Source organism: Temnothorax nylanderi, unplaced genomic scaffold (genome assembly GCF_030848795.1).
Source record: "Temnothorax nylanderi isolate EJ_2023f unplaced genomic scaffold, tnyl_v1.0 TNYL_tig0423_pilon, whole genome shotgun sequence".
In the NCBI taxonomy this organism is placed as follows: Eukaryota; Metazoa; Arthropoda; class Insecta; order Hymenoptera; family Formicidae; genus Temnothorax; species Temnothorax nylanderi.
Window position 1 is genome coordinate 122,501 of NW_027249485.1, and position 27,652 is coordinate 150,152.

The 27,652-nt window shown below is 35.1% G+C and overlaps 1 long non-coding RNA gene across 2 annotated transcripts; it reads right to left on the bottom strand.

Moving 5' to 3' along the window:
• Positions 1-7,894: 7,894 nt before the first annotated feature.
• Positions 7,895-26,590, bottom strand: LOC139782547 (uncharacterized). Of its 2 annotated transcripts, none has more exons than XR_011720917.1 (3): positions 26,085-26,590; positions 10,637-10,839; positions 7,895-10,504 (listed from the first exon to the last, which is right to left on the bottom strand). It is a non-coding gene; the product is annotated as an uncharacterized lncRNA (long non-coding RNA). The 2 variants fall into 2 exon arrangements; XR_011720918.1 differs by lacking the exon at positions 26,085-26,590 and adding an exon at positions 14,212-16,403.
• Positions 26,591-27,652: the final 1,062 nt, after the last annotated feature.

The following is a 27,652-nucleotide window of genomic DNA, read 5'->3' on the forward strand; positions in this document are numbered from 1 at the left end:
GGGGCGTTCTCTGTCAAAAAGGCCACCCCCCCTGCCCACTTCAATTTTTGAGATAAAATGCTCCAAAAGGGCTTAAAATTTTCGTTGAAGCGTCTATTTTTCGATGCCGTATGGCGTTTTTGAAAATTCAAAATGGCGGACTCAGAATCGCGATTAGAATGGAAAAAGCCATTAAAAGCACGATAATATTATGCAACAAATTTTAAATTTGGTCGATTACATGAGTGTGAATAGTCATTTTCGATGTATTTTTGCCTGCTGAACACGAATCCGTTGTCTAAATTCGTTTAGCACGTCACAACTGACGCATTTTCCCGTGCTTAGCGTTATCCAGGATGAACGACGTGGACGTGACGGGGCTTTCATCCCTGAGGGGTGCTTGATTTATGTGAGTCCCCTTGCCTCTCACGCTTGGGGTGCTTGATTTACGTGAGTCCCCTTGCCTCTCACGCTTGGGGTGCTTGATTTACGTGAGTCCCCTTGCCTCTCACGCGCATGCGTGTGTATGCGTGTGTGTCTGTGGGTGTTTCATGAAAAATTTTTTTATTTTAATTCTGTATCCCTTACTTTTTCCCGCATGACCATAGCGTCCCATTTGTATCATTGGAATACCTTTTGATTAATACATTGTTCTCGTCCTCAACTATAAACCCATGATTCTTAAGAATTTGCGGTACAGGCTGAGCAATGTCAAATCTCTTATTAAGTTTTCTTCTTATCCTCTCATGATCAGTTTTCTTAAAATAAAAAACCCTTATGTTTTTGAAATGTTTTTTAGCCCAATTAAAAAGAACTTGAGGTGTTAGTATTGCATCCTGTGGCTTAGCAACAAGACCTTAGCACCGATGCTTAGCACCGATGCCGTCATAACCACTTTTACCGTGAGCAGTCGCACTATAATGCCACTCTGCTTGAACATTGAAATCTTCTTTATGATGAACTAAGTTAGCAATTTGAAATTTATTTTTGAAATGCTGTTTTGCTCCATCAGTCATGTATATTATTTTTTTAAGATTTTTGACATCTTTTTTGATCTCCGGTATTAATAATGTTTGTATAGTGTAAACGGCAGCAGTGTCGTGTTTCAAACTTTCTGATAAAAATACGTTACTCTTGTGTTTTAATTCCGATTTTTCTTTATAATAGTAAATAACGGGAAACACAGTGCACTGATCATTGTTGAAGTGGAATGCTTGTGAGGCATCTTGACAAACATACGAATAGTTTTCAGAAAAGTCATACATCACAATTACTTCTTCACCTTCACGAAGGTTCTTTTTTTTCTGAAATGAAAAGCGTTTGTTGTTTGGCGATAAATGAATGAGGTTTCAGAATTTGTAACCTGTCGCATAGCTCGTTTATGAACTCATGAACTTCTAGTTGTTGCGTTAATAGAGTTGATCGATCGGTTCCGGTCCATGAAGAACATTGCACATGAGAAACGCATGAATCGTCCAATAGTTTAGATAGTTTTGTAGAAAGCTCAGTAGTACCTGGGCATTGGTCACATTGATCAAGGTAGCAATCAGGACTTGGTTCCTTACACATAATTTCATTCAAACAATCTTTATAATTGGAAAGTGGCTTGTCTGTATTTTCTGTTAGTTTCCGTACATCAATTGCATCAATCATTAACTTGATATTTTCGTGGATTGTGCAAACACAAACGGAGTGTGTTCCAGAAGCCCCAGCGAGTATGCAATTTTTAGGTCTAAGTTTAGCAAATGTACTAAAGCCAACATCATATTTTGGGTTGGATTCTTTAAATGAGACATGCAGTTCTTTTAAATTTAACAATAAAAGACGTTTCTGCACCATTGTCCGTTTACCGTCAATTATCAAGGAAATGGCATCCTTCATTCCAGGCATTTTCCTGCTGTTTATGTCACTATTGTAAAACTCGATTATTTTGTTAACAGTAGTTTGCGGTAAAACTTTCCCAACTCTTGTAGTAGTATCAGCTAACACGCCATGGTTAGACTTCAGTTCCTTCGATTTTTTTGCTAAAAATCGTGATGCACCAAACTCTTGTGCTATCTTTCTCACACCCCAAGACGACGGAGCTATGGTGAGAATTCGCACCCTTAAAGGATCACTGTGTTTCAAGCTGGAAAATTTTTGTTTAAGACCATCAAGCATTTCTTCCAATTCAATTTCTCTAGGTGATCGAAGGTTATCTTCACCATCGTGAGCAATCTTTGAATTGTCAATATCCATTGCTAATAAACTTCCATCACATTCCATGTTTGTGATAGAATTATTAGATTCATCTAAATACATATCAGACATATCAGCATTTTCTAATTTAGTCATACCTTTTTTCCTACATCCAGAACAAATTTTAGAATTGGTCGGTATATCAGGAAATTTGTCTAATATGAACTTTGGTATCACTCGTAAATCTTTACCAACATGTCCCTTTTCACCAGGTTTCCTGAACGGATTCACACATCTATCTGTATGAAATGTAGCCGACATTTTTTTTATTTTTGATATAAGATAAGGAATAATTGGGACAATTGTAAAAGGAACAAAATTCGGTTATAAAAAAAAGACTTTCCTTTTATCTTTTTATAAATCTGAGAACTAGAAAGAGATAAAAGATAAATTAAACCGAAATTAAAGTGTTAATCTCTGATGTACATTTTGGAATATGGAAATGCGACAAAAAAGTCATTAATTTAATACTATTATAGATAAAAATATGTGAATAACTATAACGTTTACAAACTTCCACTAATCGGTTTAATAAAAAAACTCGCATAATTCTCTTACTACTAACATAAAATGTTTAAACCGAATAAGTAACATTTACTTCGCCAGTCAATAATTAGTCGAAACTCGGTGACAATTTGTCACGACGATTATAATCGTTACCACGATTATAATCATTGCCAGTATAGTCAATTAAATTCTCAATTGTGTTAATCATTGACTGGCGAAGTAAATGTTACTTATTCGGTTTGAATATACACCTTTACTGAAAATCGGTGTCTCCATCTTATTATTGTTTGTCATCTTAATACATGTTATTACGATAAATATTACCACATGCCTCAGTGGTCGAATTGGTACGACACCCGTCACGGAATGAGGGAGGTTCCAGGTTCGAACCCTGGCTGAGGTAATATTTTTCGCAATAAATTTATTTATTTAATTAAGATGCTTATATTATAAGCATCTAAAATTACATGAACTTTAGAATGACCAAAATCCTTGGTCGAAACTCGGTGACGATTTGTCACGACGATTATAATCGTTACCACGATTATAATCATTGCCAGTATAGTCAATTAAATTCTCAATTGTGATAAAATGTTTAAGTTAAAAAAATGTTAATTTTCCTAGTTTTTAACTAGCAATAAGGGAACTAAGGATATTATAAAACCGATTTAGTGTAGGCATGTAAATTTATAGTATAATCAACGTAGATTCAAATCAAAGTAGAAAAACCGTTATATGAAAGAAGGTCGATTCGACATTGAAACGAAGTTGAAACGACAGTTGAAAGTTCGTTGATATTTGATACGATTTCGATGTCGAATCAACATTGATTCGACGTCGGGTCAACTATACATTTCTCACCGGGGATGAAATCTTACATAAGATTAAAATATCTGCCGCTGTTATGCCGAAATTATGTGTTACATCGACTAAGTTGGTCGAAATTATAAGTAGAACAGCGGTAACAACCTACCCCGTCATAACCAGCCCCGACCTGCCATATTTAGATATTTTGATTATTGTTTATACAAAAAAATGTTTTAAGACATTAACATAACTGGAAGTTATTACGTTTAGAGTAAAGATTTTGAAGACACAGTTAGACTTACATGATGACCAGATTTATAAATATAACATTTAATACATTACTGATTTATTTTATTTTTGGCTATACAAAACTAAAAATATTTTCTGTTTGTGAAAATACGTCTAAAATAACTAATTTATTGCAATGTTTTTGTGGAAATACTATATTTTTTTAATGCAATATTATTTTTTGTCACTTTTACAATAATTGCCGTGTACCAACTTGCCCCATGTACCAACAAGCCCCAGTCTTCCCTAACAGTTATTTACAGTCACTAAATCTACGTCTTTTACATTCTATTAGATTTGTCGTAACTAATTTATATTATACATTTTTTTGTCTTTGGATCCCTGGGGAATTAATATCGGTAACATTGAAAGGAATTGTACAAAAAGAAATTTATTTAAAGCTAACATTGAATCGCTCTGATGATTATTTTAAAGTTAACAACCTTCCGTCATGCAGAACATTATAAAAAGTATCCCGGTGTCTCTTGAGAATATAATTATGTTCATTAAGCGCAATTGATACCTAATTGGAATCGTCCAAACAAACTAATATAATGTTTTGATCAATAACTATAATGTTTGATTTTTCAAAAAATATATATCTTTGTCTTAAATAAAAAAAATTGTTTAAAATAAAAGACATATTCTCTTTGATTTCAATGATATTATTGTTTCATTCAAATAATATCAATGCTTCATAGAAAATGTCTAAAAGAAATGTATTGCTTCACACAAATAATTATAGCTTATTTTACTTAACATGTATTTAATATTTATTTATATATGTAGCGGTCGGTTGACTGCCACATATATAAAAATGAGTGAGTGGTCGCCACGCGCGTTATGCGGGGTCTACAATGTGAATGGTAAAACCCCTTGCACAATAGGCGATAGCGATAGCAACAGCGACAAAGTTGCTGACAAAGCTATAGCTATAGCTTAAGCCCCTTGCTTATTGTGCAAGGGGCTTAAGTCATAAGTCATAAGAAATTGACCAATTACAGTCGAATTTGAGGAGAATAATCGACTGTGATTGGTAAATTTCTTACGACTTACGACTTACAACTCGCATTGTAAACCCCGCATTAGGCCTGGTCTACAATCAGTCGTATGTCGGAGTCGGATGTCGGAACGTAGCCGATGGTCCAATGAGGAAAATTTGTTTTCGAAAAAGAAATTCTCTCATTGGACCATCGGCTACGTTCCGACATCCGACTCTGACATACGACTGATTGTAGACCGACCCTTAAAAGTGAAACTTCTGAAGGTAAGGACAAAAGACAAGAAAAGGTACTATTAAAAGAGTGGAAAAGAGTGGGGCGAGCATAATACAACGGCATTAGTCACTCATCCACGCAGCCGCCCGCAACTCGAAAATGCGTCACACGCAGTCCTCACTCTACCCGTCTTGCCAGTGCCGTACGCCTATTGGTCAAATTTTCGTGACGCTTTGTCGAGTTGCAAAATCGAACTTACTACCGTGCTAAAAGAAGTTTCACATATGACTCCTTTAAGGCTCCTGGTCCCTGAGCCGAGAACTCTGCGTTGACGGTGGCGACGTACCGTCGCGGCAGAAATAAGAACTCTCTCCAATGGAGAATTCTGTCCTTTGTGACATGTTGACAAGCCTATTTTGTCGTGCATGCTATTTCTTTATTATTTGCTCTGTACTTGTGTTCTAACGTTTAACGTATTCGTGAAAATCGTAAAATTGACCGAAAAGTAAGATTTGCATGCGGAAGGAACGTTTTCACCTCCTTTCGATAGTCGTTAAACGGCTGTTTTCCCGTATGTTTAGGCTTCGTTTTATGGCTGTTTGTTTATTGTCGAGGGAAAAGGATAGTTTTCGGTCAATTTCGGAAGTGTTCTGAAACGATCTATAGTGATGTTTTATTGAAATGTCTTTTTATTTGAAAATGGCATGCACGACAAAATTGAGTGTTTTCCTCGCCTCGATAGTAAGAATTCAATATGGCCGCGGTGACCATCCAGGAGCCTTAAAACGCAGGATAAGCAACTAGCAGCAAGACAAAAACGCGTCACATGCTTATCTTACTCCCTACTGGTTAGTAAAAAGTGGGGTGAGCATAATACAACGGCATTAGTCACTCCACGTAGTCATCCACAACTCGAAAATGCGTCACATGCAGTCCTCACTCTATCCGTCTTGCCAGTGCCGTACGCCAGCGCCTATTGGTCGAATTTTTGTGTCGCTTTTTCGAGTCGCAAAATCGAACTTACTACCGTGCCAAAAGAAGTCAATAAATAAATAATAAATAATTATCATATCCATCAAGCGAGTGATCCAAGTGATGGATTTCAATGATGTGTAGAACTGCGAGTGATAGACGCTTTCGCCGTGGGACCTTATATATTCGCCGTAGGTCTCTGATCGGATTTCACATTTGATTAATTAGGCCATCTAACGGTGAAAACGCTTATCACTCGCGGTGATTCCGGAATTTTAGCCAAAAATTGTAATAGTTAGAACTGAAGTTGCTTATTTAGAAATAAGCAAATTTTTGCATAAAGCAACACTTTTCAACGTATTTTGCCATTTCCACATAAAGATATTATTTGTTTTATTTTACAGATTTATTGTAATATATTATATTATTGTACATATAGAGGAAAGTCCCCTATTATGAGACAGGATCCTAATATGAGATATTTTAAGCTAAAAGGCCCTATATAGGCCCCATCTGTTGATCCCACCATGTAAAAAACCCGCCATCTCATATTAGGATCCCTATCTCATAATAGGGGACTTTCCTCTAATAATATATATTTGGTTGGAAGGTATTAAATTATAGTGTTTTTTTCCATTAAATAATAGTTTTCTTGAATAAAAACAAAAATTTGTCATTCAAAAAAATATTTTGTCTAAGCACATGTTGTTTCAATGAAACAAATTTCAATCAAACAAATAGAAATACAAAATGTAAAGAACTCTTTTTCTCTGTGTAGTTATCTACAATATGTTTCTTGGTCTGGACAAAATTTTAGAGATAATAACAGTAGGAAAAATAAGGTAACACACAGAACTAATTATAAGTGAATGGCAGAGAAATAGAATCTACACTAAGTGTCTAACAAATTGGCGTAATTGGCGCTGCTTCTCACAGATACATTTTTAAAAACAAAAATATCACGCAGCATTGAGTAGAAGTTCTAAGAGACAAAGCATAGATCATACATTTTCACAGATGCATCTTTGGAAATCCTTCTCCGAAGTTAAATTGTTGACTATATAAGCAATAATATATTATATATATATACATATATACACATATAATACATACACATATGATCTTTCTACAAATGCTTTCACCAATATTGTGAATTAATACCCTAGTTCCGTGTTCTCGTGAAAATTAACGTAAAATCTCTTCCTCGCGCCGACAACTCTTTCAACTGATCGCCAATTGCAATCGCTGAGTTTAGGTAGCGCGATATTAATATTGCGGACACGAAGTCGACCTCAACGATCGGAATGCGACTAGTCTTATCAAAAAAAGAGAGACAGAGACTCACCGCTGCCGTAGTGTCCGTGGTGATCGTGACGCGGGTGACGTCGTTGCAGTTGTCATCATCGTCGTCGGAGTCGCCCATGCGGTCGTCCAGCATACGTACAGCATCGGAAATAGACCAGAGAAGTGGATAGAACGTAGGATGGAGGGAGAGGCAGGGTTTTAAGCGATAAGGATAATGATAAGAAGTAAGAACGATAAGGAGCAAGGATTGTTCGGGACGCGAGGAAGGACAGGAAGAGAAACGTGTTGTTAGAATTATCTATTTCTGTACTAAAATATATATTTTGTCTCTTTTTATCAGGACATGTTTGTCGCTATTATTTTGAAGGTATATATTTTATTTCAATTTATTCCGATTAAATATTTTCAATGTATCAATAAAATGAAAATAACTCACCAATTGCGTGTACGCATTTACATTGATATTTTCTCTTTATATACTGTAATTGCTAATGTTTTAAGGGGTTAGGCCACCTTAAGGCTTCAAAAATCGCGTGATTGTTAGAAATTTTTTTTGGAGAAACAATGAAATAACTGCAAAATCTAATTTATACACTTTATTATACATATTTCAAAGTATATACAAAATTTTTTAAGTTAATATTTTTTCCAAAATGGCGGCTCTGAACCCGTCAAAAGCAGCATGTGTTTAATTTGATCCGCTCCGCGACGAGCAGTAGAAGTGGTCACTATTTAAGCACAGGACAAAACAAAAAAAAATTTTTATTACTACATGAAATTTGCTAGAGAAGTACATATGGATTTGTCAAAATATGGATTTTTGAAGAAATGGTGAGCATTTGAAAGCATGCTGTCAAAAAATTTCATTTTTAGGTAACAAAATTCTGTATAAAATTCTTTATAACTTTGAAAATTGTTAATGAATCATAAAATCTGTATGTTTTTAGATAATTTAGTTTTAAAGATGCTATCAAAATTTCAAGTAAATCGGTCAAAAATTGTTCGAGTTCTACTGTTCGCCAATTTGAAAAATGCAGTTTTAAGAAAAAGGAGTTTAAAGTTTTAAGTAACAATATTTTTTAAATAAAAACAAATTTTTTCGCATTGGGAACAATTGTACATTATTTTTGACATCCTAAAGAATGTTTTAAGAAAAAGCAAAGGGGCACAGTAACAACTGTGCCGCAACCAACAACGTAGAACTACGTCAACTGTCATTATTTCATGCACTATCTCACTAGTTCTACGTCTTTAAAGTATTCAGTGAAGGACAGTTGATGTAATGCTACGTTGTTGGTTGCGGCTCAGTTGCTTACTGTGCCCCTTTGATTTTTTCAGATATAAAATTTTTTTATAAATAAAGAAATATTTTACTATATTTATTTATAATTTATATATAAGCATCTAATACTATTTACAATTCATAGTAGCTTATGCTGATTCTAAATTAATGTTAGTAGAAGTAGAAGGCGGTAATATCATCGTAGTTTTAATTCGGCTTATGGAAAAAATAAAGAAACTTAATTTGAATTAAAATTATAAACAGAATAAATCACTTTTACTTTGCCAGTCAAATAATAAACAACAATGGAAATATTAATCGACTCTACTGGCCATTATAATCGCCAAGACAATACGACCACGATTTGATTCGATTATCGTCAAGACGTTCTTTTAACCAATATAAATTGATGTAATCTTTGATACTTATATATAAGCATCTCATTTAAATAATTAAATTTATTGCGAAAAATATTACCTCAGCCATTGTTGTTTATTATTTGATTGGCGAAGTAAAAGTGATTTATTCTGTTTGAATATACACCTTTGACTAAAATTTCGATGTTTTCATCTTATATTATGTCTTTAAAAAATAATTTACTAACCAACCAAAATTGTGTTTCAAGTTTGACGATTTGTCGGCGCGCAGTTACTATGGTTGGAATAATATTGTTTAGTTTAAAACAGATTATTGCGATAAATATTACCACATGCCTCAGTGGTCGAATTGGTACGGAATGAGGGAGGTTCCAGGTTCGAACACTGGCTGAGGTAATATTTTTCGCAATAAATTTAATTATTTAAATAAGATGCTTATGGGGCATTCCACGCCAAGTGTCCCAACTGAGAAAATCAGCAGTTTTCGACGGGCTGTTTTAAACGCTTGTTTCTAAAGTTCCACGTCGGATAAATACACAACTTAGTAGTGGTTTTTATTCGTCTTTTTATGCGCTTTCCGATGGTAAAAAGTATTTTTTATTTTATTTAAATTTTTATCATGTTTTTTTAGTTTAAAAAATAAAAATTGATTTTTCTCGAACTTCGGTATTTTTAATTTTTTTTTTAAGTAGGCTCAAATGAAAGCTCGTCTTTTTTCCTATAAAATTACATTGTTTAAATTATGGGACGGTTAGTTCTACAGTCTGAAAACTGCAAAATAATGCGCGCGCTCGGGAGCTCCCGCGCGCGCGGCGCGGTGCTGCGGCACGATGTTACGCGTTGGCACTCGTAGGTTTATACCGCATAATGTTATAAAAAAATATAAAAAATAATTTAATTAATTGCTATCTTTGAAATATATTAAAATGTATGTGATAAAAAAGTAGTACAAACACATAAATTATGTTCACTTCATAATTTGTAATAATCTGTTTGTATACAATTTATGGAGGATTTGATTAAAATTTCGTCCAAATATCATACAAAACATATTTAATAAAAACGACACAGAAATATACGAGAATAAATAAATTAAAATGTACGACATCCAAATCAATCTTTGCGAATACGAAGCCTGCCGAACTGTTTCCCGCAAGAGAAGTAGCGCGCGATTTACTATAAGGGACCGAGCCGTCGGCTGAGTAAAGAATCACTCTTTCCCAGTGTTAAAATTCGACTTGCATTGTATTTGAGCAGATTTAGTTTTTCTCTGGATTTGGCTTTATACGATATTACTTTAATTAATTTGACTGTACATGAAGGTAAAAACATGTCAGCTAAAAGTACTTTTATCGCTTGTTTAAACCCTTTTAGTTTGCAAGATCATAAGAAAAATAATGATTTAAGACCAGCTTCAGCATCCCTTCGTGAAAAATTTCCAAACTTGATTAAACAAGATTCACTGTTATGTTCACGATGTCGGAAAAAGTTATCGACATCAGATCCTTCATCGGCTGAATGCAATGTCCAACCTGAAATAGATTCCGAATGCAATAATAAGTGCAAAGATGAGTATCATGCAGCAGGTGTTGAAGTTCTTCAACAAATTATTGATAAGTATAAAAAAACTCTTCCAATTTATCGGAAAAGATTTTATTACTTACTCTTGCGCCAAAATCATGGAGCCGTAAACAAATAATGATGGAATTTAATGCTTCTGAACGTCAAGTTAAGAAAGCAAAATCCCTTGTAAATCAAAGTGGCATTTTAACATCTCCCAATCCAAAATTAGGAAATCCGTTACCACCGGAAACTATAACTAGTGTTCAACGTTTTTATGAAGATGATGAAAATAGCCGTTTGTTGCCTGGAATGAAAAACTTTTTGTCTGTGAAACAAAATGATGGATCCCGAAAACATGTACAAAAAAGATTATTACTTAGTAATATAGCAGAGTTATTTGAACGTTATAAAACTGAGTTCTCAAATGTTAAAATCGGATTCTCAAAATTTGCGCAACTCAGACCTCAACATTGTGTTTTAGCTGGACAAAGTGGTACCCACACAGTATGCGTTTGTGTTTATCACGAAAATGTGAAATTAATGTTAGAGGCGATAGATTTACAACATTTAACTGAAAACACTGATGTTGTCCTAAAAGATTATCGAGACTGTTTAAATCTTATCATGTGCAATAATCCTTCGGAATCATGCCATTTAGATCAATGCAAATCTTGTCCGGGTAGCAATTTATTCAAGGAATGTTTAACGAAATTGTGTTCAGAAAACTGTATCGATAAAATCAAATTTCAAAAGTGGCAACAAACCGACAGAAGTGCTTTAGTAACCGATGTAGCCGAAAGTGATGATTTCATTGAAAAACTCTGTCAAGGAATGGAAGCTTTAAAATCCCATTCGTTTTATGCTGAACAGCAATCGAAATTTCTGAAGTACCTCAAGGAAGGATTGGTACCGGGAGAATTTTTAGTGCAATTTGATTTTGCCGAGAATTACGCTTTCGTAGTGCAAAATGCTGCCCAAGCCTTTCATTGGAATAATGACCAGGCATCAATATTTACTGTAGTTATTTATTTCAAGCACGATAACAAATTAATGCATAAAAGCATGGTAATTATCTCTGATAATTTAAAACATGATACCGTTGCTGTATATGAATACCAAAGAATAATTATCGGTTACTTGAAAAAAAACTACGCACCGGTAAAAATATATTATTTTTCAGATGGGGCAGGGCAGCATTTCAAGAACAAATATAATTTCAAAAATTTAAGATTGCACAAACAAGATTTCGGAATTAGTGCAGAATGGCACTTCCATGCTACCGCCCATGGAAAGGGACCATGTGATGGTCTTGGTGGCAATTTAAAGCGTCTGGCTGCAAAAGCTAGTCTTCAGCGTTCATCAAGCAACCAAATACTTTCACCACATGATTTATATGTATGGGCCCACGCAAATTTCAAAGAGACTGAAATTGTGTTCAGTTCTAAAGAATGTTATATGGCAGTGCACTTAGAATTAACGCAAAGATTTAACAATGCAAAACCAATATCTGGGACATTGAAATATCACGCATTTATTCCAGATGATTGTGGACATTTGAAAGCTAAATGTATTTCCACTTCAGAACAATACGAATTATATCCCAAAAAGAAGTCAAGAAATGTAAAAAAGAAGGAGCCGCTTTTAAAGAAGCAAAAAACCTCCCAAGCATAGTGAAAGGCGAGGGGACTCACTGAAATAAAGCACCCCGAACAGTGAGAGGCAAGGGGACTCACTATAATAAAGCACCCCAAAGGCACCCCAAAAATATATCACTTTTTATACGAAAATTATGGTCGAAAGAACATAATTTTCGTATAAAAAGTGATATATTTTTTACAATTTTCAATTAATCGAAAAAAGCGCTCGTACTTGACTGTTAAAACTAATATAATTAACGAAAATATTTCACTTTTTGTTCCAGGATCAAATTTACGACAGTTCTACTGCGTGCCGCGGAGAGGGTTGGCTGAAAGCTATAGCGACTCGTGCGCCGCCATTTTGTATTTTTTAACAAATAAAAAAATTTTTTACATACTTTAATATATGTCTAATAAAGCCTAAAAGTTCTTTTGACCATATATTTTATTCCTTTCTAAAAAAAAAAATACCAAAGAAGGCAGTCGAAAATGGGCAGTTACAGTGGTGTCCTCCCTTAATAATACTCTATCTATCAAAAAAATTCAGCTCGATATCTCAAAATTTATGGAAATTAGAACAATCACGGAGATTTGTTAAGGACGTTCTCCGGTCCTTATACTAGAGAAAATCGATTTTCTTTAGATTTTCTTGAAACTGTGAATATACGTTAATTTAGGTGTGCTTTATGCGTGGTATAAATTTCAGTACCTCTTCCGGTATAAAAAATCAAGATACTGAGCCTCAAAGTTTCAATTTTTACCAAAAAAATTTTTTAATTTAATTTTTTTTAATTTTGCCTTTTTTTCCTTATAGAACTCGACGAGAGGAGCAACTTTGGTCCTTTTGACCAACCTCGTATCTCTTACCGTTTGGCCTGGAAAACCTTTTCATTAGTAAAAGTTGAAACTTTGAGGCTCAGTATCTTTATTTTTTATACCGGAAGAGGTACTGAAATTTATACCACGCATAAAGCACACCTAAATTAACGTATATTCACAGTTTCAAGAAAATCTAAAGAAAATCGATTTTCTCTAGTATAAGGACCGGAGAACGTCCTTAAGACAGAAATCGGTAACCCCTTCACCAATCTCCTCACCAAATTCAATACCAACCTTCCTTTAATGATACTCTATCCATAAAAAAATATATTTTAATTCGCTCACAAAATTCTTTTTCAGAGGAAGCTGGTTCTTAATTTGAAACCTAATTATTTGCTTATAATTGTTTGGCTTCCTCATAGAGGAAGCTTTTTGAGACTTTCGAGGGGAAATGGGACTCTCTATAAGCTATCTAATGATGTCTTATTTATTACTCTACGATTATTAGTTTTGAAGATATAAACGTTTAAAGTGTGACATGTGTTTTCGTTGCATTTGTGCTCCGGGGATGTTACCCCCTTATACTCAACGCGGAGAAGGACGTAGTTCTACGTCTTTCAAGGTGGTCTAAAGTCCCTTGCACAATGCCAGGCAACAGGCAATAGGAACAGGAAATAACCAAAAAATCGTTAATTACAACCTAAAAAATTCGAATGCTATGATTGGTTGGCAACAGGCAATAGGCACAGAATTTCCAACGTGATGGACACTCTGTGTCCATCTATTGCCTGTATCACTGTTTATTCTGCATTTATACATGATTTCTGATTTCTATTCCTTGTTCCTATTGCATGTTGCCTGACATTGTGCAAGGGGCTTAACTCTTTAAGCAACATAGAGTTTACATATCATCGAAACAGAATAATTACTACAATTACGCAGTAAAATGGGTTTCTTCGAGAGTTTAAATTTAATAATAGAAGCAGAATCGTTGATTTTCTATTTTCTTTAAAAAATTAGGTGCAACCTCTTTAGAAGTAAACTTTAGAAGCAAACATCTGGAGAATTCTTCTTCGTGATATTTGAGATACAATATTTATGCATAATGTTGGCAATATAAGAATATAAGAATATAAGAATTATCAAGCAATCAAAACCTTAAAATAAAAAAGAGCGCAAAGAGATATATGTACGTATAGAAATGGAGTCTTGCATCTTACATGCATCCTGCAGAGTGATCGTGGAAGCCTTCATCCTGATCGTTCGTTCGATATCTCCGCGTTATCGTCAAATTCTTTTGCGGCGAATCGCGTGAATGACTATACGCGCTGCACCGAGGACTGTCATCGACCGAAATAGATTTTCCAAAAGGTACGGAGCCCCGCGTGAGGTTGGAATTTAAGTATCACGCGATACGCAGCACGGTCGATTAGGCGTCGGCGGATATACTGGAAAGTCTCACGCGAATTTAAATCTCACGATCGTGATTAACGTCAACGTTCGACCAATGGCGAGAAACGTTCGATTGAGAGCGATTTGAGAGACTTAATCTTGAAAGAATCATCGACCCCATTAACGAAATTCAAATGGAGATATCCGTATAGTTCCATCCATCTACAGATTCGAGAGTCCAAATATTAAACAATCCGCCAATTCTTGAAGATCCAGGAACCTGCGAACCCCTAAAATATACAGATGTTAACAACGACGACTCTATACTTATTTATAGAGTCCAACCAAAACAATCTTTTTTAATTTCGGCCGAAACCGAAACTTTCATGGGAATCTTAGAAAGGATCCATATGTATACGCGCGCACATATATACTATACACTTTTTCTTTATAAGTATCATAATTTAATTATTAAAATTAGATATAATTACACATATTATCACAATCCTATTATCACAATCTGTAGTATGCTATATACCTACTATCCGTAATATCACAATCATACATTTCAATAATAACAACTTAGGCAACAAACATGTCCTAAATCACATCACAAGACGTCTTGACGTCACATCCCGATTTGGGATTTGGGATATGTATTCACTGAGAAAATTTCTAAACATAAAATAAAAATATTGTTTAAACAAGTAGTCTTTGGAAAATCTGTGGAAAATAAACAGTTTTGACTATATCGCTGAAACTTCTTTTCAATTTCGGCCGAAACCCAAACCCCTAACCAGCGGGAATCCGATTTTTTACCAAAACCGAAACCGAAACTGAAACCGAATTTTAGTCGGACTCTACTAATTTATTTCGATTCGAGAATCAATTCTCTGACCATCGCCAGATTATCGTGAAAAAACGTGAAAGCGAATTTTCGTGAATCTCTCTGGTGTGATTAACCCGTTTTTCATAAGCTACAATACAGTTTAGCACAATAAAGTTAGTATCCTCGGTGCGACGCGGAAGATATGTGGACGATCGTGTGTTCGCGTGTCGGACTAAAGGCACGTCGACGTCGACTCGGGCGATTTGCGATCGCTCGGAGCTTTTTTCACGTGCAACGAAGAAACGCTCCCCTCTGTTCTATCCTCGTTCATCGCTCTGCCTGCCACCAACGCTCTCCTACTTTCCTCCTCTCGCATTCTTCCCCCTTAATCGATTAAGAAAATTGATTCTTTAACCCTGCAGAATTCCTCTTTGATCTATTTTCGAGCGTCTCCATCGATAAAACCTCTGTAAATATTATCGTTTAAACTTTACAGTTTTGTTAATATTTTTCATTTCTCGAGGTATCCGTTTATTAAAAATATAAAGAAAAATGGATACATTTCATCAATCCGTATTCGATAGCTGTATTTCAAAAAAAGATGTAAATCTTTAAATTGCGCCAATTGCAAAGAGAATATATATATTGCTTTGAAAAATAATTGTTGTGCAACTACTTTTAAAAAATCAAATCCAAGTGGTACATATCTTTGTGTTCCCATTCAAGGGTCTTCCTGTAGCGTGTGTGTGTGTGTGTGTGTGTGTGTGTGTGCGTGCGCGCGCGCGCGTGTGCATAGAATTGAAAGGAACATACTAAATTCCTTCTATCTAATAAATATTCTCGCGTTAATATATCGTCAAATATTTAAATTAATTCTACGTAGCTTTTCTTCGATAAAGTTTCATAATATTCTTGAAAAAAGAATGTATTCTTCTTTTGAGCACAAAATGATAAGCTTTTCTAAGACTTGTGATATCAAAAGCCGAGCTCCGAAAATGTCGATCGTTTTTTTTTTATGTTATCGGCCTATATCTATCCTAGTATAACGTCTATTAAGCTGACACAGCCACTTTAGCACAATCGAATAAAATATATACAGAAATTTAGTGCTTTTTTGTTGCTAATTTGTTGCTCTATTCCGGATTTTGTTGCTGCAGCTAGTTCGGAAAAAACAGTGGCTGTCCTAGCTTAAGTTTAAGTTAGCACAGCCATATAAAAAAATAAAAAGATATTAAAAAACAAGGACATATTTCTTTAGTGCTATTTTGTTGCTAATTTGTTGCTCCATTCCCAAATTCGTTGCACCACCCCTACCATGAGAAAACTACCCCTAATTAATCCCATTCAGCACAACACCGTAAAAATTCTGATTTCAAGAAATATCTCGACGGATTATATCATCTTGATTTTGTTGCTTCACATTTTCATCGATCCCGATTTTGTTGCTTCACATTTTCATTAATCTCGATTTTGTTGCTTCATCCCTATTATCAGAAAACTACCCCCAGTTGCTCCCATCTAGCACAACACCTTAAAATTCCGATTTCAAGAATTATCTCGACTGATTATGTCATCTTGATTTTGTTGCTTCACATTCAAGATGATATAATCAGTCGAGATAATACTTGAAATCGGAATTTTAAGGTGTTGTGCTAGATAAAAGTAACTGGGGGTAGTTTTCTGATGATAGGGGTAAAGCAACAAAATCGGGATCGATGAAAATGTAAAGCAACAAAATCAAGATGATATAATCCGTCGAGATATTTTTTGAAATCAGAATTTTTACGGTGTTGTGCTGAATGGGATTAATTAGGGGTAGTTTTCTCATGGTAAAGGTGGTGCAACGAATTTGGGAATAAAGCAACAAATTAGCAACAAAATAGCACTAAAGAAATATGTCCTTGTTTTTTAATATCTTTTTATTTTTTTATATGGCTGTGCTAACTTAAACTTAAGCTAGGACAGCCACTGTTTTTTCCGAACTAGCTGCAGCAACAAAATCCGGAATAGAGCAACAAATTAGCAACAAAAGAGCACTAAATTTCTGTATGTTTTATTCGATTGTGCTAAAGTGGCTGTGTCAGCTTAATAGACGTCCTAGTATAGACAAGGATATAGGCAAGGATAAACAAGGTTATAGTACCTACATTGCATGATAATAGCTTTAATGTACATAACTGTTTTGTCTAAAGGTTTAAGCCTAATTCTGAGTACGATATGGTATTTCTTGATGTAATTCACCTTCCACGATGAAGGTCTCATTTTGTGACAACAAATTGTAGAATTTTTATACGAAGCCCTTACGGAAAGAAACTACAGCCAGTAAATATTGCACTTGTGTAGTTACTACAGGACCACCTGTAGTTATCACAGAAAGGAACACAATAATCTGTAGTTATTACACGCTGTAATTACTTAGTGCGTGAAATCCCTGTAATATGGAATACACGTCTAATCATGAAGGGTGAAATCCACTACACGTGTAATCCACTATATATGTAATATACTACACGTGTGATAAGTGACTTGTGTAGTAGACTACACGTGTAATCCATTATATGTGTAATATACTACACGTGTGGTAAGTGACTTGTGTAGTAGACTACACATGTAATCTACAAAATGTGTAATACACTACTACACATGTGTATTAAACGTAATGCTACCAGTAATCCATAAAATTTGAAATAGCGAGTCTTATCATATATGGAGGGGTAAAAACCACAGTGGTGTAAGTCAAATTTTTAAAAATATTTTCTCGTGTGCATAGATGCAATTTATATATTGTACAGATTGCATCTATGCACACAAGAAAATATTTTTAAAAATTTGAGTTACACCACTGTGGTTTTTACCCCTCCACCTCCATATAGTATACTTTTACTTCAATGCAGCTGTATATATATAAATTATTTCTATAAATATTGTTTGAAATTTATTAGATTTAATGTATCACTTTTTAACCACATTTTATTATTTTTTAATTTCATATTTTATAAGTAATTTCATAATGAGCCGGCACTGGTTTCTGACATTCACCCGACTTTAAGAAATATTATATCATATATCCAATTTAAAATTTTATTACTCTTTTTAAACTGAATTTGTTTCTTAAGATGATTTTTGAAAAATTATATATTTGTGCTGGTTATGACATATGTAGACTATATATAACACTTACATCAAATTAAGAAGTAGTCTACCACGTAAGGCAGTTGGCTCACGATCCAGAGGTCCCGAGGTCCCGAGTTCGAATCCCACCAAGGTAAGTGTGTTTTTCAAATACAAGAAAATATTTATAATCATAGACTGCATCTTAAGAAACAAATTTAGTTATAAAAAAGTAATAAAACTAAGAAAAAAATAATTTTTTTTTATGCCGGGTGAATATCGGAAATCAGTGTCCTCTAGTATTAAGAGGACTGCAATCTTGTAGTCCTGTAATCCTGTAATATTTTCCTGTAATCCGAGCGTATAGTACGAAAATATTACAGTATATTACAATACTTCAGTCTGTAATTTTGTGTAATACTTTTATGTAGTTCCTGTAATATAATTTTCTGTAATCCGCTGTAGTTTCTTTCCGTAAGGGAGCAAATGTTGTCACGAGTTGACATCTTATTATCTGTATTTCTGAAATTATTTTCATTCTTGGTATAAAATCGACCTTCGTGGAAAGCATTAGTGCATATACTTTAACTTTGAAGAAAGATTTTTAAATCCATAAAGCCAATAAAAAGATATGCGCATTTTTAAAATGTCGGTATTACAGACAGCTTTAGGATCTCCTTAAGGCTCTTGGGTTCTTTCTGACATCTTGTGAGATTGTGACGTCAGAAGCGAGAAATGTTGAGAATTGACACGTTGAGAATTCTTGCATGCTATTTCCAAATAAAAAAAGTATTTGCATAAAATAACACTTTAGATCACTTCAGTACACTTCAAAAATACTCCGAGGTTAGGTTAGGTTAGGTTAGATCTATCCCTTTCCCTTGACAGTTAATAAACAGCCATAAAATAAATGTAATACAAAACCTAGTCATGCGCCTGCGCATAAGCCTGCATCGTATTACATTCGTTCTACGATTGTTTAATAACTGTCAAGGGAAAGGGCTGCAGTTCATTGTCAGAGTATTTTTTAAATGTGCTGAAGTGATCTGTATAGTGTTATTTTAAGCAAATATCTTTTTATTTGGAAATACCATGCAAGAATTTTCAACGTGTCATTTCTCGCTTCTGACGCATGACGTCACGATTCCAACATTGACCGCTGTTACACGTCGGGTTTAATAACATCGGTAGTTCTTAGGCTGGCAAATCACAGCTATTCCCTTCTTCTGAAGAATGAGTGTGATTGGCTAGTCTAAGAACTACCGATGTTATTAAACCCGATTAACGGCGCCGTGTAACAGCGGTCATTGCCGCGACAAGTACTCAGGAGCCTAAAGCTACGTCTCCACTGGAGCAACAACGAGCAACTTTTTGTTGCTCATTGTTGCTAAATGTTTCGAAATAATTCGACATATGTCAACTTATGGCAACATTTTGTCTACACTAAGAACCACTTCGACCAAACTCAATCGTTGATTAAAGGATTGCCAACATGACAAAATAATTAGTATGACCATTTGTATTTCTGGCGATATAATCGTTCTGACCTTATCTTTCGTTACATATCTTTTCGTGTATTGTAGAAAAGAAAGATATGTAACGAAAGATTGAGTTAAGACGATTATATCGCCAGAAATACAAAGGGTTAGGTTAGGTCACACTAATTATTTTGTCATGTTGGCAACCCTTTAATCAACGATTACATTAATCGAAGTTTGGTCGAAGTGGCCCTAAAGCAACATAATCGTATTAACATTTGGGTTTTTTGGATTTTGGGAAACATTTTTGGATAATGCGACCGTACCTGCGACTGTGTCACTGGTAACTGAATACCACAGCCACATTGAAAAAACATTTGTTCCTGTTGCGACTTGTTGACGCGTGTTGCTAGTTTTCCTTTCATCTTTACCACTTTGAATGGAAACACGCAACAAACGACAATTTTTGTCGCAGGCAACAGAAACATAAAGGAACTTCAAGAAACATTCGGCAACAACTAGCAACTTTTTTAAGAAACATGGAACATCAACAAAAAGTTGCTCGGTGTTGCTCCAGTGGAGAAGCAGCTTTAAGAAAATATTCTTGTTGAAGAAAACTACTGCTTAAAACAAGTAATTACTCCTTAAAACAAGTAAAATAAAAAAAATAATTGCTTTCATTGGCTGTAGAATAATATTTTTTTTTGTGTACACAGTGCTGAATACACCGAATATATCAAGTATGTAACTTTCGTGTCAGACCTCGTCCTATCGCGACCGACTGGAAACAGACGTCCATGAAAATAGCGGTGTCTTATCTATACAGGACAAATGCAACAGGCAATGACTATACAATCTTATCTTAATAGGAAACTAATCGGGTGACGTAGTATGCAAGTAACATGAATAACTACGAACACAAACGAGCGAGGTCAGAACCTGCAAAACGACCAACAAAGCTCAATTTCAAGACAATGTTAAAATATTTAGATACCTAAAATAACCTGGCTATTTTCATTTAAAAGACAAACTTTGATATATGTTATACTAGGATTTAAGAATTTTACGATGCGGATTTAGATATTTATTATTCCCGTAGTGTTTTTTCCAAATCTTCAGAAGCACTTTTGGAATCAATTCTGAGATTTTTAGACATTCTTCGGTAAATAAAAATTATTAAATATAATAACTAAAAATAACGAAATAACTAAATAAATATCCATCTTACACTGCGATTGGAAATACGATATTTCTATGCTAAATCATTGACGTTCTCGATAGAAAACGATATAGATAATACGTTCACAATAGATAATATAATAGAATAATTATCGGCAACGCGCGAGCACGCGAGTGAAAAAAGATGGCTCCCGAAAGGAGGGAATGTAAAAGTCATCATTTTTCCTAAAAGGCATACCTGTAAAACATGTTTTGCCATCTTATTTGAGGTTGAAATAAGAAGGAAACAATGTTTATTTAACCAGGAAACTGCGGGAAATATTTTAGAAGCTGTAATGAATATTTTTAAAACGTCTGTCAAAATAGCTGTGTTTGAGCAATTTAATAAAGGATAAAAAGTTTTAAAACAAGCACAACATTTCTATTTAATGAATTCTACACCACGAAATTGTATAGGAATGCTGTACATATAATACGAGAGCGTTCACAATTGCTCATATGTGTACTTATCATATGTAAATATATTCATATATATCTTTGTCAAAAATGATACACATTTTAAACACCGATTCTTACTATCCACGCGCGCACAAACACGCACACACGTACAAACACGTACACACGCACGCACGCACGCACGCAAGGTAACAGAGTCTTTATTCGTCTGCAATATGCATGCGCCGATATCGTCCATGTATTATTGTATGTTTTAAGCGGGGAACACAGACTTCTGCATAGCGCGTGTGCGTGTGAAGCTGGCGTTACATTTTGCGGAAACTTACAAACTATTGATAGTTCTGGCTTTCTTTTCAATAGTTCTAGAGTTCTCGATAAGTTAAACAAATAGTTCTGCCCATTAAAGCACAAACAATGGGTCCGGACAAACTGACACGCCAGGTTCACACAGCGTCTCACTTTGTCCTACACGAGTTCCGTCACTATATCTTGTCAGATTTTGCGAGATCTATAGTTCTATAAGAGTTCTATAAAGAATTCTGCCATATAAAAGCAAAAAATTAATTATAAGGCAATATAGATAAAATTACAATGTAACAAGCATACCGAGTTGAGACATCAGTTGAAATCTCGGAGTTCCGGCTTATATAAAATATTTTTTATATAGTTCTGAGCATATTGAAACATTTTCTAAAGAGTTCCCGGCACTAGCAATTGTGTGATTTTTTAATAAATTAATATCAACCGAGCGCCGCGCACTTAGAATAATGTGAGACGCTGTGCGAAATCTCGGAGTTCCGGTTTATGTAAAATATTTTTCGTACAGTTCTCAGCATACTGAAGCATTTTCTAAAGAGTTCCGAGCGTTAGGACCTTTGTGTTATATTTTAAAAAATTAATATTATCCGAAAAGTAATCATTATGACGGAATAAGGTGAGATGCTGGTCGAAATATCGGAGTTCTGATTCTTCTAAATGTATCTATACAATAGTGCTAACGTTTGGAATTCTTTAGAAAATGCATAAATATGTTAAGAACTATACGAGAATAATTTAGAAGAGCCAAAACTCCGATATTTCGATCAGCGTCTCATCTTCTTCCGTCATAATCATTTTTCGGGCAGTATTGATTTTTGACGTAGAACTACGTCTTTATCGACAGTAAGGAGGGGTATAAGGGGGGTATAAGGGAGGGAGTATAAGGGGGGGTATATAAGGGGGGTAGGGGGGTATAAGGGGGGGTATAAAGGGGGGTAAATCTAGGCACAGCCTGCAACGAATGCAACGAAAATATGTCACACTTTGAACGTTTGTATCTTCGAAACTAATAATCGTAGAATAATCAATAACATCTCATTTTAAAGCTTAAGAAGTCCCATTTATGATAAGACAAGTCGGAACCTTCCACTTCTTACCTCTTCGATGCAGTAGCGTTAGAAAGTTTAGCTAAATTTCTTGTGCTATTTTCGAATGCAACGAAAATATGTCACACTTTGAACGTTTGTATCTTCGAAACTAATAATCGTAGAGTAATCATTGACATCTCATTTTAAAGCTTAAGAAGTCCCATTTATGATAAATCCAGCCTGAACTCTCTATTTCTTTCCGTTTAGATATAGTAGCGTTAGAAAGTTTAGCTAAATTTCTCGTAGATGCAACGAAAACATGTCACACTTTGAACGTTTATATCTTCGAAACTAATAATCGTAGACTAATAAATGACATCTCATTTTAAAGCTTAAGAAGTCCCATTTATGATAAAACAAGACCAAACTCTCTATTTATAACCGATTTTCTTGAAATGGAATTATTATAAGAACCTGACGTCTGTCTGTATGTCTGTCTGTCTGTCTGACCGTGAACTATTCATTCGTTAATAGACCGAATTTTAAAGCATTATGTATGAAATAGGGGTAGAATTTTCCGGAAATGACGGTGGTGGGGTTACTTTTTCGATACCGATTTTTTTTAAACCGGTTGTGCAGTTTTTTGTTACTAGTGACTAGTGACAGTCTTAGAACATATATAACTGAAAGGGGGGCGCATTGCCTATATCGCTCGTGGAATAATCCTGTTACTGTGCCTGGACAGTAGACGTAGTTCTACGTTGTTGGTTGCGGCACAGTTGTTACTGTGCCTGTTTGATTTTTAAAAATTATACAATGGTGCTAATACTCGGAACTCTTTAAAAAATGTTTCAGTATGCTCAGAACTATTAAAAAAATATTTTACATAAACCAGAACTTCAAGATTTCGCATAGCGTCTTACTCTATTCTCTCTAAGTACTCGGCTCTTGGGTAGTATTAATTTATTTAATAATCAACAACATTGCTAGTGCCGGGAACTCTTTAGAAAATGCTTCAATATGCTCAGAATTATGTAAAAAATATTTTATATAAGCCGGAACTCTAAGATTTTAACTGATGTCTCAACTCGGTATGCTTATTACATTGTAATTTTATCTTTAGTGTCTTATAATTAATTTTTTTGCATTTATATGGCAGAACTCTTTATAGAACTGTTATAGAATTATAGATCTCGCAAAATTTGATAAGATATAGTGGCAGAACTCGTGTAGGACAAAGTGAGACGCTGCGTGAACCTGACGCGTTTTTTGGCTTTAATGGCCAGAACCATTTGTTTAACCTAAATATCAGGAACTCTAGAACTATTGAAAAGAAAGAACTCTCAATAGTTTGTGAGTTTCCGCAAAATGAGATGCTAGCTTCACATACACCTTTTAAGAAAGTTAGAACGCCCAATAAAATTTGTTTATCATATGCAACCTCGTTAGATTTAAGTCATTATTATATATTAATCAATGCTAACAATTAATGGAAATTAGCTCTCTCTCTCTCTCTCTCACACACACACACACACACACACACACACACACACACACACACACACACACACACACACACACACACACACACACACACATTCTCTCTCTTTCACTCATCCACACCCCTTTTCTTTTTGTAAAGAAACACGAAAGATACACAGGCGGACTGACGGCACAAGATTAAACTCCAAATTGCCCAACCTTTCTCCTTAATTCGTGCAGTTACAGCTTGCAGCCCACATGCAGAAAGGGGACGAAAAAATAAAATAGCGTTGACATGATCTAATTAATCCGAGCTGTTAAGAGAGGAAGGAAGAGAGCGAGTGACCATTACGGGGATCCTATAGTGGCAGTAATCCCGACATTTAGTTAAAAACATACAACTTTTAATTGGCTTTACAGAATTGCAAAATTCTTTTACAGAATTAAAGTACGCACAAAAATGTAGAGGGCTAGGGTCGATTTTACATTAAAAACGAAAAAAAAAATTAAAAATTTGGGCACATAGAGCTGTCACTGACGACAATATTTGCTTGTACAAAAATACTGCAGTTTATATATACAAAATGAAATACAAGCCCTCTAGGGAAAACATTTAAGAACAACATCGTGCAATTAGAACTAAGATTAAAAGCCTAGAAAAAAAGTTACATGCTTTTAACTTTTATATGTGCAAAAGCACATGCAGGTTGATAGGATAAGCAGTATTGCGTGTAGCGAGAGATGGCGCAGCAATCGGACAAGGACAGATTACTATAGTTAGACAAGGACAGATATAGGCTAATAACATAGAAAACAAGATTAGAAATGTTGACATTATCGACATCGAGAAAGTTCAGCCTTCGCGAAGGCCGAACTTCCTCGATGTCGATAATGTCAACATTTCTAATCTTGTTTTCTATGTTATATATCTATATCTGTCCTTGTCTAACGAGAGGCACCTGTCCTTGTTCGATTGCTGCGTTATCTCTCACTACACGCAATACTGCTTATCCTATCAACCTGCATGTGCTTTTGCACATATAAAAGTTAAAAGCATGACACTTTTTTTCTAGACTTCTATCGTAGTTGTAATTGCACGATATTGTTCTTCAATGTTTTCCCTAGAGGGCTAGTATCTCATTTTGTATATATAAACTGCAGTATTTTTGTATAAGCAAATATTATCGTCAGTGACAACTCTATGTGCCCAAATTTTTAATTTTTTTTTGTTTTTGATGTAAAACCGACACTAGCGCCTTACATTTTTGTGCGTACTTTAATTCTGTACAAGAATTTTGCAATTCCGTAAAGCCAATTAAAAGTGGTTTGCTTTTAACTAAATGTCGGTAATTACTGCCACTATAGGATCCCCTTAAGGCTGGAACACAATACAAAGGTACAAGCAATAGGAATAGGGAATAGCAACAGAATATAGATTTTCAACCAATCGGAAGCCGTATATCAAATGCATTCTGTTGCTATTCCCTGTTCCTATTGCCTGTACTTTTGTTTTGTGAATAAGCACAATTTCATCGATTTCTGTGCTGGGGTAGCTAAACTGAAGAATTACCGTTTTGTGTTCCGGCCTTTATGATACTATTATTTAATTGGTAGATTAGGTCGGTCCGTGTCGTATCGACCGGTCGTGTCGTATTGATGACGAAATTTGGCGGCTCCCAAAATGGTCACTACCGTCTCCCGACAGGTAAGAGGAAGACGGCGGGAAGGAGAGATAGTGAGGCAGAGACACAGAGAGATAGTGAGAGAAAGAGAGAAAAAAAACTTTGTAGGGAATGACGCGTCTCTTGCTTCTCACTTACCACTTCGCTGCATTGTCGTTCCGCTGGAGCGTCACAGCGGCTCATCGAGCATAATCCTTCGTTCGTGGGTGATGCGGATAAACAGCCACCAGTGCGCTTCCTCACATACTACACACGTACACACTCGCGAGACGCGACAACGCGAGACAATGCAAGGCAACGAGACACAACGAGACGCGGCTACCAGGCGATCGAATCGGACGCGACGCGAGCGCGAGAATGCGCGAGAATGCAGACGCTCCGCTCCGGCACGCGATACAACCACACTTTTCAAATATTCGCGTAGCCAATCTCTCGCACGACGATTTGAGGTGGGTGTAAATCAGTATGTTCGCTCAACCCCTTTTTGTGGTTTGCGCCGATCCGTACTGCGCATCATTATTATTTTGGGCGGAACCAATCAGAGGATTTTTGTATGTGTGGTAGTGCATAGTCGGTGTGACGCCACAGCACTTAAGCCAGTTCTACAATGTGTGCTTTTTATTTAGCGACTTAAGTCGACACAAGCGTCATTCTGTCTCTTTTCAACATCTAGTGAGCAACAAAGACAGAGCTTAATACATCGCAAACGATGGCAACTGCTAGTTGAAAAGTGTTATTTCCACGTTGCGCTTGTCAATTGCGGTTGTCAAAAGAGAGTTGGCGAACTTTTAACTTTTTTGGCGACAGTAACGCTGGGTCTACAATGCGAGTCGCAAAGTCGTGAGTCGCAAGAATTGACCAATCACAGTCGATTATTCTCCTCAAATTCGACTGTGATTGGTCAATTCTTGCGACTCACGACTTTGCGACTCGCATTGTAGACCCAGCATTACGATTACGACGCTTGTCTGGCGTTACAACATAACCTAACCTGTCAGCTTTCTCGACGTGCGAATAAAAATGTGTTTATAGATATATTGGCATAGATATACGGTTTATGACGGCTTCATTGCAGGTTACGACCACGATCAAAGCCAGCCCCCTGACACGACTGTAGTTCTTGTGTCTACGTAATGTCCGCGTGGCGCTGGTGACATTCATGCCGGTTGATATATATATATGTATAAATATAGAGAGAAAAAAGATCGAGGAAATGATGTGCGAACGACAAAACTACATTTTTAATATTATGCTAATAAATAAATAAACAAATATATACAATATATATATATATATATACATATATATATATATACATATATATATATATATATATGTATATATATACAACCTATACATAAATTATAAATATAAAATATATAATACATTATTTTTCGTTAAAATTATATAAGTTAAAATAGAATAAAAAAGAACGTATTAGATAAATATATATGGTAAAAATAAAATACACAGATATAAATAATGATACATTTTTTATTTAACTTTCATAAAAGTTGGCAGTTTTTTTAACTTGCCGGTTAATTTTCTTTTCTTCTTGATTTTTTTTATTTGTGTGTTGTCGCATACGCATAATTATATAAAATTCTATAATATGTGATAATATTTTATCACCGTGAGTTTTACATGGAAATGATAAAGCAGGCGTATAAATATCTTCAATAATTAAATCAAATACATCGGATCGA